The sequence below is a fragment of the Alligator sinensis genome, unplaced genomic scaffold (assembly GCF_000455745.1).
Source record: "Alligator sinensis unplaced genomic scaffold, ASM45574v1 scaffold1333_1, whole genome shotgun sequence".
Classification (NCBI taxonomy): domain Eukaryota; kingdom Metazoa; phylum Chordata; order Crocodylia; family Alligatoridae; genus Alligator; species Alligator sinensis.
This window is the reverse complement of record NW_005843200.1, coordinates 86,164-96,697: the sequence shown is the minus strand read 5'-3', so window position 1 is coordinate 96,697 and position 10,534 is coordinate 86,164. Positions and strand designations below refer to the sequence as shown.

General features: G+C 46.5%; 1 pseudogene; it reads right to left on the bottom strand.

Moving 5' to 3' along the window:
- LOC106723143 overlaps window positions 1-1,215 on the bottom strand; it is an 8,553-nt pseudogene extending 7,338 nt beyond the window's left edge.
- Between the last annotated feature and the right edge of the window lie 9,319 nt (window positions 1,216-10,534).

Below are 10,534 nucleotides of genomic sequence, written 5' to 3'. Positions count from 1 at the left end.
GGTCAAGTCCTGGAAATCCTCACCTCAGAAATGGGATTTAGGGTGGGTTTTACATGGTGGTTTCCCAAGGTGACCCCAGGAAATCCCAAGGTGGATGTAGAGTACATTAACTCCAGGGATTATCTAGCTAGTGGTGAAGCCAGCAGCTGCTCTGTGGCTTTGTCAGAGCTAGACACAGGCCAGCAGGACCCTAAGCAGCCAGACCCTCCCCAGGGATGCCTGAACTTCAGAGATCAGGCCGGTTCCCTACATGACAGGGCCTGGTGTCTCCATCTCCTCACCCGTCTCCAGTCCTTCCCTTTCTCCCTTCCTTCACTAACCCCCTCTCCTGTTTCCTGCCCAGAGACTGCTTTCACTTTGCTTTCACAGAAGTCCCTGCTGCACCTGTTTTAACTGCTTGCTAACCCTCTCTGCTGCCTTCCCCTTTCTCACTGACTCCTCCACCCCTCTCTCAGCCTCTGCTTACCTTGTTGTCTTTCCTCCTGCACCTTTTCCCCCACTTCAGAGGCTCCATCCCATGATATTCACCATGCACACTCCCTATGTTCTGCTTACTCTGAATGCACCTTCCCCAGCTGCCCTCTGCCTCACGCTCAGCTATCCCAAACCTCCTGTCCACTCATTTTGAACTCACCTTTCCACCCCAAACAGAGGTCCCTGTCTCAGGAGCTATGAGGAGGTGCATGATACCTACCCTAAGCTGGTTTACCGGCTCCCTAGAGCCATCTCTTTCCAATTCCCATCCATGCATCCTGAAGGCAAGCCATAAGCATCCCTCATCTTGAAGCTGTTGGGGTCCACGTGCAGCTTCTCACAGTGCAGCTTGCTCAGGGTGGCAAAGCAGTCCTAGATGTTGTCCTGGTGCTTCACAGCTTCCCCAAATGCATGGAGCACTTTCTTGCCCTGAGACTTGACTTGTGGATTGTGGATGATGGCCTGGGCATCATGGGTGTTAACAAAGTGATGGAAATACATCCAGGTCCAAGGGTAGACAATCAGCAGCCTAGAGAGAACAAGAGAGAAACATACACTTAAGGAAGGCAACATCTCTGGTGGGAGTGGCGGGAGGCAGTAGCTTCCCCAGGAGGCGCTAACTCTGCTTGTGCCCTGGGTCTGGACCTACCTGATGAGGGAATCAGAACAAATGTTCTCCACATCAGCCTGGCCCCACAGGCTGGTGATGAGCTCCTTCTCGTGGTCACTGAAGTGAATCATGGCACTAAATGTAGGGATAGGCTTGGAGCATCAGCTGCGTAAGGAACCCATAGTTGCACCCAAGTAGCTCTTGGAGGCTTTTATGCACTAGTTTTGGCCCCTTCTTAGCTCAGGCAGCCTGGGCATTGGTCAAACAAAAAGGAGACATCATATTTGGAACACATGCAGGTGTAAAGGGACCTAGTCCTCTCCCGCTTATTCTCAGAACTGCTCTTACCCCCAGCAAGTGGTAACATGCTCTTCTGAACTTACCCAGGCACACTTCCCACACCCTAAGACTCCCATTACTCAGTGTTTCTTCTTCATACCCAGGTCTGAACAAAAGAAAGGAGTCACTACCCTTTGCAGTATAACTCACATGGACACAGAGGGGGTCATCCTGCATCTTAGGCTTTGCACAGAAGGCAAGACATGCAAAGGCAGGGTCATTTTGTCACCTGTTTATTGTTGGATATAGGAGACAGGTCCCAGGCATACACTAGCAATCTTTAGAGTTCTGCCTGCATGTTGTAGGATCCAGACCAGACAAATGATGGGCACTGAACTAGCTGTTACAACTCAGGGAAGAGACCTTGGAGTCCTTGTAGATAGTTCTCTAAAAGAACCATCTCAATGTGAAGATAGTTCTTTAAAAATACCATCTCAAAAAAAGCCAATAAAATGTTGAGCTTCATCAAGGGCATTGAGACCAAAATGGAGAACATTGTCATGCTGCTGTAGGAGTTTATGGTATACTCAGATCTTGAATACTGTGAGCAGTTTTGGTCTCCAAATCTCAACAAAAATGTAGTAGAATTGGGGGAAAATACAAAGAAAGGCAATGAAAATGATCAACGTCTGGGACAGTTGCCATACGAGGAGAAACTAAAAAGCTGGGACTCTTCATGTGGAAAGGAGAAGGTCGAGGGGGGATGTGATAAAGGTCTATAAAATCATGCAGGGTGTGGACCAAGTGACCATGGCCCTGTTGTTCACCCAGAACACTGGAATGAGGAGGCATCACTGACATTAGGAAGAGGCAGGCTTAAAACTAACAGGAGAAAGTGTTTGTTTGTGCAACATGTGGTTGACTTCTGGGGTTCATTGCCCCAGGAGGTGGTGGAGGCAGATAGCAGAGTCAGGTTAAAAAAGGGACTAGACAGATTCATTGACGATACATCTATTCACAGCTGTTGAACAGAACTAGTGGAGACATTTCCTTTCCCTCTCTGACCCAAGGTGGCACTTTTCATCCTTCTATGTTCTTAGGATGTGACCTGCCCTAGAGACATGATCTGACCCAAGCATTCGTGAGGACCAGCCCTGCGCATCCACTGCAAGGTCCTGCTAACCTCCCAGCCTTCCCTGCCCAAAAGGCTTCTTGGGATGAACTCTTCCTAAAGTTGAATGGAGGGTGCCTAAATCTGCCCAGCTTCCTCATGCCTGGGGAAAGGAGCTGCCTCAGTTATTTAGGCTACAGGTTCTGCTTATAGGTGTGGGGGGAGCAGCCATGTTTGGGACCCCTGGGGACAGCAGCCTGGCTTTGGTCTGTGGGTGCTGTCAGTCCATGACTTCCCATGGAGAAGCCCTGGCCCAGGGCTCAGCCCTGATGAAGAGAAGGGCTTCTGGGCTCCTGGGGCCCAGACTATATTAGCAGTTTTGGGCCTTCATTCCTTTGCACCCAAGGGCTGTGTTCTGGACCCTGTGCTTACATGTCTCAGACCCCACTGACCCTACAGTTGCACATGGACAGCTGACATCTTCATTCAAGAAACCATTGTTGAGCCTTACAAATGGCCTTACCATGATGGTGCAGGCCAGACTCAATCAGGACCATAGACAGCTCACTTCTTCCATCTGGTTTCCTGGAGTGGCATCGTGCCACCTTCCATCAGGTGCACCACAATGAACTTCATTTGGGGGCAATCTTATGCCTACACTACCCCATGATCCTGGGGTTACCCTGATTTAACCAACATGACCCCTGGGTCTGTTGGAAAACTCATGAGATCTTCTTTACATGCATATCCACATGAATCAGGTCTTAACTGACCACAAAAAACTAGAATATTTTGGAAAGGCAATGTCTAACAAGTAGAGACAGGTCTGGAAGGTCCTTTTTTCTTCACAGTTTGACTTCCAGATTGCAAAGCAGCCCAGGCCCAAAAATGAGAGGGCAGGTGTGCTTTCCTAAAAGGCCAAGTTTGACATGGACTCATCAGAATCTAGCCCTATCCTAAAGCCCCCCAACTTCATCAGATCTGCTCTCCTTGCTCTGCACAGCCGCCAGGGAAGAAATACCCCCAGTGGAGCAATTTCTCTCTGAAAAGAAGCATCATCACATCAAAAATGGCCTTATTTTACTAGGGCAAGGATCTACATGCCCTCTGGCCCAGCTAGGATGTCTCTCCTGTGTTTAAGCCATGGCACTGTTGGCAGGGCACCCTGGAATGGAAAAACAAACCCCCAAACATATAAACTCAACTCCTGCTACTTCTGACGGCTACAGTTGTATAGGACAGCATATGGGCTCCTGTAATATGCATGCCCACACTAAAAACAACTCAACAGAAGCTCCAACCTCTCATAATGCCTTGTCATCTACATCAGTGTGCTATTTCCCTAGATTTCATGTGGAGCTGCCCATCTCAAATCTTGTGAAAGCCAACAGTTTAGCCAGATTCGCAAAGGGACTGGACACATTCAAGGGGCACAGCTTCTGAATCAGAACTTCCTAAGCCTTCAATGATGGAGGCTGCAAGTGGAAGAGGCACAGTGGAAAAAACCCTGCCCACCCCCAAAACATCATAACCTGAAGGAAATATTGACTTTCATTAGTAGATGTTTAGGATTGTGAATCCAAAAAAAAAGATGACAAAGCCGGTAGGGAAATACAGATCGCCCGAGCGAGGGACCAACAGTAGAGGGAAGGGGGTGAGTAGGGAAATGCAACTAGGTTACAGGAAATACAATGTTAGCCAACTAAGCCCAGGGGTGGGGGAAGGGGAGAGAGGGGTTTTGCAATGTACTACTTCTACTACATCCTGCTTGCCATCAGAGAAAAGGCTTTTTCAACCTTTACCTGTGCCTAACCTGGACAAAACGAACTATTACAAACAGGAGATTTTACCACACCTTCAGATTTCCTGTAAAACACAATTTTTCATTTCTACCTAGGAGAACTTTTACAAGCTCTGCTTTCTCCTATACCTGATGAAAGATGAGAGGTGCATCCAATTCTGGGCGCTGCACTTCAAGAACGATATGGAGAAGCTTGAGAGGGTCCAGAGAAGAGCCACTCATATGATTAGAGGCCTGAAGAGTAAGTCATACAAGGAAAGACTGACAGATATGGGGCTGTTCAGCCTAGAAAAGAGAAGACTTTGGGGGGATTTGGTGGCATCTTACAAATATATCCGGAAAAAGCATCAGGGGCTAGGTAAACAACTATTCACCAAATCACTTCAGGGGAAAACCAGGAGCAATGGTCATAAACTTCTAGTAGAAGGTTTCACACTGGATATAAGGAAAAACTTCTTCATGGTTTATATGGCCAGACTCTGGAATAGACTCCCAGTGCGGGTGGTGAAGGCACCTACTCTGGAGATCTTCAAAAGGAGACTGGATGCACACATTAGTGGGTTATTTGACCCCTGCAGTCCTTCCTTCCCAGAGCGGGGTGGGGCGGGGCTGGACTTGATGATTTCACAAGGTCCATTCCAGACTTATGTTCTGTGAATCTGTGAGTGTGCCTGAAAGCTTGCAAATAAATAAAATAATTTGTTTGGAAATATCTAGTTGGTCTAATATAAGATATCACCTCTTCCACAAGTTTTGATTCTTTTTGTGCCTCGACCAATAAGGCTACAACCTGGGTACCTGGCCACCCCCAAGTCACTCTCCCATTCAGACCTTCTGTCCTGCTGCTGTATGACACAGAAGACTGTGCAAGAGGGACCTAAGGTCTGATCCAATCTATGGCATCACTTATGTTCTTACATTTATCTTCTTTTGCTCTTTCTATGATCCTTATTTACTTCCTGTGGCTGAAGTAAGTAAGTAAGGATCCTTACTTATTTACTTTTTCCCACCTATCATGAGCTATCTCTACCCAGTCCTGTCCTACCTTAAGTACCTTCCAGTCTCTTCTGATGTTGTCCATCAACTGTTGGTGAGGCCAACCTTGAGGTCATAGTCTTATAAGTTGATAATAATAGATCATTTTTCTGTTTCTTGATTCCCCCATTCTCACCACATGGCCAATCCACACTAATCACAGTGCATGTACACACTTATAATGAGGGGCTGTTCCATGGTATTTCATAGTTCAGTGCTACTTTGCCTTCATTTTCCACCGGCCTTTCATTGGTCAAGCTATCTTCCTGAGACTATTATTTTCAAAACCAATCAGTTTCTTGGTCTTTCACCATCATGCACCAAGCCTCACTCACACACATCACGATAAGTCTAATAATAGTGTTGTCTAGATGCACTCTCATTCTTCTGGACAGTATCTTGGACCTGAGAAACCTGTTAAGGACAATGGCTGTTTTATTCCCATTCTGGATCCTTGCAATAATTCCCCTGCTCATCTTGGTGGTCAGTCAAAAATGATCTAAGATATTTAAATTGTTGGAATCTCTGGAAACTCTTGTTTCCCCTACAAAGGTCTTGTTTTACTCTTTCAGTTCTATTTCTGCTAATGACCTCCACAGAGTTGGTTTTCTTACTGCTTACTAGAAGCCTTATTCTCTTGGCTGTACTTTCTAAAATTTTATGCATTCTACAGGGTCCTTTAATCTTGTTGTATATGACATCCAGGCTAGAGTCATAGATTAATAGATTCATAGACTGTAAGGGGCTGGAAGGGACTTCACAAGATCATGGGATCCAGCCCCCCCTTCACTAGGCAGGAAAGACAACTGGGGTCAGGAGACCCCAGAGTGGTGACCGTCCAGTCTCCTGTGGAAGGTTTCCAGGGTGGATGATTGCACCACTTCTGGAGGGAGTTTATTCCACAGTCTGGAGACTCTGAATGTGAATATTTTTTTTTCCTAGTGTTAAGAGTGAAATGGTCATCCAGGAGTTTGTGGCTGTTGCTCCTGGTTTTCCCCAAGGGTGCCATGGTGAACAGTTGTTCCCTGAGCCCTTGATATATTCTATTCCCCTAATGTAGCGGTAAGCTGCTACCAAGTCCCTTCTTAGCCTTCTTATTTTAGGCTGAAGAGGCCCAGGTCCCTCAGCGTTTCCTCATATGGCTTGCTGTGCAAGTCTCTAATCATAGGAGTGGCTCTTCTCTGGACTCTCTCAAGTTTTTCCATGTCCTTGTTGAAGTGCGATGCCCAGAACTGGCTGCTGTACTTCAGCTGTGGTCTCACCAGTGCTGAGTAGAGTAAATAAATCACTTCCTTGGTTTTGCTTGAGATGCATCGGTTGATGCATGCCAGAGTATTATTTGCCTTGCTGGCTACAGCATCGCACTGATGGCTCATGTTCATACTGTGGTCTGTTATTAACCCCAGGTCCTTTTCAGTCATGGTGCTGGTCAGTTTGGCACCATTGATCCTGTAAGTATGTTGGTGATTGTTCGCCCCAGATGGAGCACTTTACGTTTCTCAATGTTGAACTTCATCTGGCTCCAATCTGCCCAACTAGCCAGCCTGTCTAAGTCCACCTGTATCTGCAGCCTATCTTTATAACTTGGTGTTGTCCATGAACTTGGCGAGTGAGCTCTTCACCCCCACATCCAAATCATTGATAAAGATGTTGAGAAGCACTAGACCAATCATGGACCCTTGAGGGACACCACTTCTCACCAGGATGACACAGATCTGTTCATTAAGACTCTCTGGGTCCTACCCTGCAGCCAGTTCCCTACCCACCTGACTAGTGAGTAGTTAAATGCACAGTCCTCCAATTTTCATGCGAAAACATCATGGGATACCAGATCAAACGCCTTTTGGAAGTTTAGGTATACAGTGTTGGCCTACTCTATCTTATCCAGTGGTGAGTTACCTGGTCATAGAAGGGGCTGAAATTGGTAAGACAAGGCCTGCCCATGACAAAAATCATGCTGGCTATCATTCAGAATCCTGCATTCTGCAAGTGTATCACACATAGACTCCTTGATAAATTTTTCCAGGATTTTCCCTGGGATGGAGGTTAGGCTAATTGGCCTATAGTTGCCCAGGTCCTCTCTCCTCCCCTTCTTGAAGATGAGGACAACTTTGGCCCTTTTTCCAGTTTTCTGGGACCTCCGCTGAGCACCACATGTTTTGGAAGAGTTTTACCAGAGGTCCCATGATGACTTTGGCCAACTCCTTCAGCACTCTTGGATAAAGTTCATCCAGTCCTGCTTACCTATAAATGTCTAACTTTTCTAACTGATCATGCACCAGCTCAACGCCAACAATAGCAATTCCACCATGCCCATTCTGAACCTTATCTAGTATGATTTTCCTCTTAGTCCAGTGATATACTGAAGCAAAGTAGTCATTTAGGAGTTCGGTTTTCTCCTGAGTGTTGGTAAGAAGCTCTCCTGAGTTCTTAATTAATGGCCCCATGCTTCCATCTGTTTTCCTCCTGTTCCCTACAAACCTAAAGAAGGACTTCTTATTGCCCTTGATTTCTGTAGCTAGTTTAAATTCCGTCACCACCTTAGCCTTTCTAATCTACTCCCTACAAGTTTTGGCCTGTTGTTGTATAGTCCTCCTTGGGGGCTGTCCCAAGCTTCCACTGTGTGTATGCCTCTTTCTTCTTTTTGCAAGAGCACCATGATATCCCTATCAAGCCAAGAGGGCTTACCAGTCCTTCTGCTACCTTTCCTCTGCATGGGAATGGACCTTTTTTATGCTTTGAGGACTGTGTGCTTGAGGAGTGACCACTCATCATGTACTCCTTTCTTCTTCAGTCCCTGGTCCCACAGTGCTTCCCCTACTATTGCTCTGATATATACTTTTTTGAAGTCCAAAATTTCAGCCCTGGTAGCTGATTTGCCTGCTTTGTGATGGACAGTGAACATGATGTTTTCATGTTTGCTGTCACCCAGGCTACCCTCTATATTCAAGTCACTCACCAGATCGTCTCCTTTGGCCAAGACTAAGTCTAGGTGAGCATTATCTCTGGTTGGCCCGTGCACTTCCTGAGTCAGGTAGAGCTCTTTGATACAGGTCTGGAAGCAACGCAACCGGTCCAGCTTGGCTGAGTGCTCCTCCCAAGAGATGTCTAGGTAATTGAAGTCTCCCAAGACTACCATGTCCCATGCGTACATGGCTTCTGCCAGTTCTCAAGAGAAGTCCAGATCAAGCTCCTCCCCCTGGTTTGGTGGTCTGTAGTATACATAGTCCTTATACATAGTCTGTATACATAGTAACAAGTCCTTCGGTCTTGTTGCATACAGTGTCTAGATTACGTGCATCCCCCAAGTAGGACCCCTTCTTTAATTTCAGTTACTGATCTGACAATTTGTTCCAACACCAGGTTGAACAACAGTCAGGAAAGTGCATTGCTTTCTCTCTAGCCAGGTGCAATGTTGAGGGTGTCAAAGAGGTTTCTAGCTACTTTAACTCTCCCTTTTATGTCTGTAAGATCCTGACTATGACAAATCAATTTAACAAGATAACTCACTACTTCCCATGCACTAGCCTTCCTTTCACAACAAAAAAACCACAGCCTATGGTTAGACCATGTGGTACAGCTCCACAGATGCCCAGCTTGTATTTCATCTGACCAAGGATCATGATCTGTCTCCCAGTGGTATTGCAAAGCCTTATGGTTATGGCGAGTCTGCACCCGCCTCTCAGCTCCCTTCTATCCCCAGAGAAATAGCTAAGCTGAAGGTATAAACCAGACCTTGGAGCAGTACCTCTGCTACTACCTGAATTTCCAACTTGATTACTGGTCCTCCTCATTGACACTAACAGAATTCACATAAAACAACCACAAACACTCCTCAGTTAGGCAAAACCCTTTGTTCTTGAACTATGTGTTTACCCCTACTTTCACCCATCATTACCCACAAAATCAATGAACTCTGCAGCTAAGGAATAGGTACCTCATATCCACCAGGTCTGTGTGAAAAAGAACAGCTAACTGCAGGTGTAGGCCTTCCCGGAGTATGAATTACCATGACTGATAAATGCATTTACAAATCACACAGAGGTCTTAGTAACAGCAGGAGCAATAGGTCTTGCTGTCCAAAACTAAGGATATCATTCATGGTATAAGTGGAAATGGAGGTTCATAGATGTTTCCAAAGGCCAAGAGATGGAAAACAGTGGATCAGACTGGTACAGGGCACCAAGAAAGGATCCGAGTGACCTGGTAAACAGGTTCCCTCTATGGTTTGAAGGTCACATTACCTGGTGAGAACTGGATGCGAATGATGGCACCTAAAGATGTTTTTGTAACTAGTGAGAAGACGTGTATGCTGTAACATGGGGTTGTGGTCATCAGGGGGGAAAAAGGAGCCTTGGAGACCCAAATACTTAGTACTGAGCTAGGGGCTTTGTTTCACATTAATATCACATATGCCTCTAAGCTAGCTGTGTATCATTTGGTCATGATTGTTAGTGCCCAGGCTTCTTTGCAGACCATAAACCTGGCTGAGCATTTGTTACTATGAACCAGAGCCTGTGATCTCCATTCCGTTAGTAGGGCTAACAGAAACCTGGTGGGATTCGTCCCACGACTGGGCGGTACATATTGAGGGTTATAGATTGTACAGAAAGGACAGGGTGGGGAAAAAAGGGGAAGGGGTTGCGCTCTATGTCAATGAGCAATATACGTCAACCCTCATCAAGACAGAATCCAACATGGGGGGCAAGGAGAAAGGGATTTGGTGGTAGGGGTCTGTTACAGACCCCCACATCAAGGGGAAGAAAGGGATTCGGGGCTCCTGAAGCAACTCTCGGAGACAATAAAAGCTAAAGAGGCGGTAGTCATGGGAGACCTAAAATACCCGGACATCTGCTGGGAAACACAGACAGCAAAGTCCCACCACTCACGCAGGTTTCTAACCTGTGTACAGGACCTCCACCTGACACAGCAGGTACACGGCCCCACTAGGGGTAATGCCTTACTGGACCTGGTACTGGCAACAGGGGATGACATGGTTGGGGACTTACAGATCGGTAGCCATCTGGGGGAAAGTTATCACCTAATAATAGAATTCACCATAAGGCGTCGAGTGGGTAAGGTAACTACTAGGGTGAAAGTACTAGGCTTTAGGAAAGCTGATTTCAATGAACTCAGGCGATTAGTCAAGGACGCACTGCAGAGTAGGAGTTTTGAAGAGATGGGAGCCCAGGAAGGGTGGCTGTGCCTTAAGGAAATGATCCTT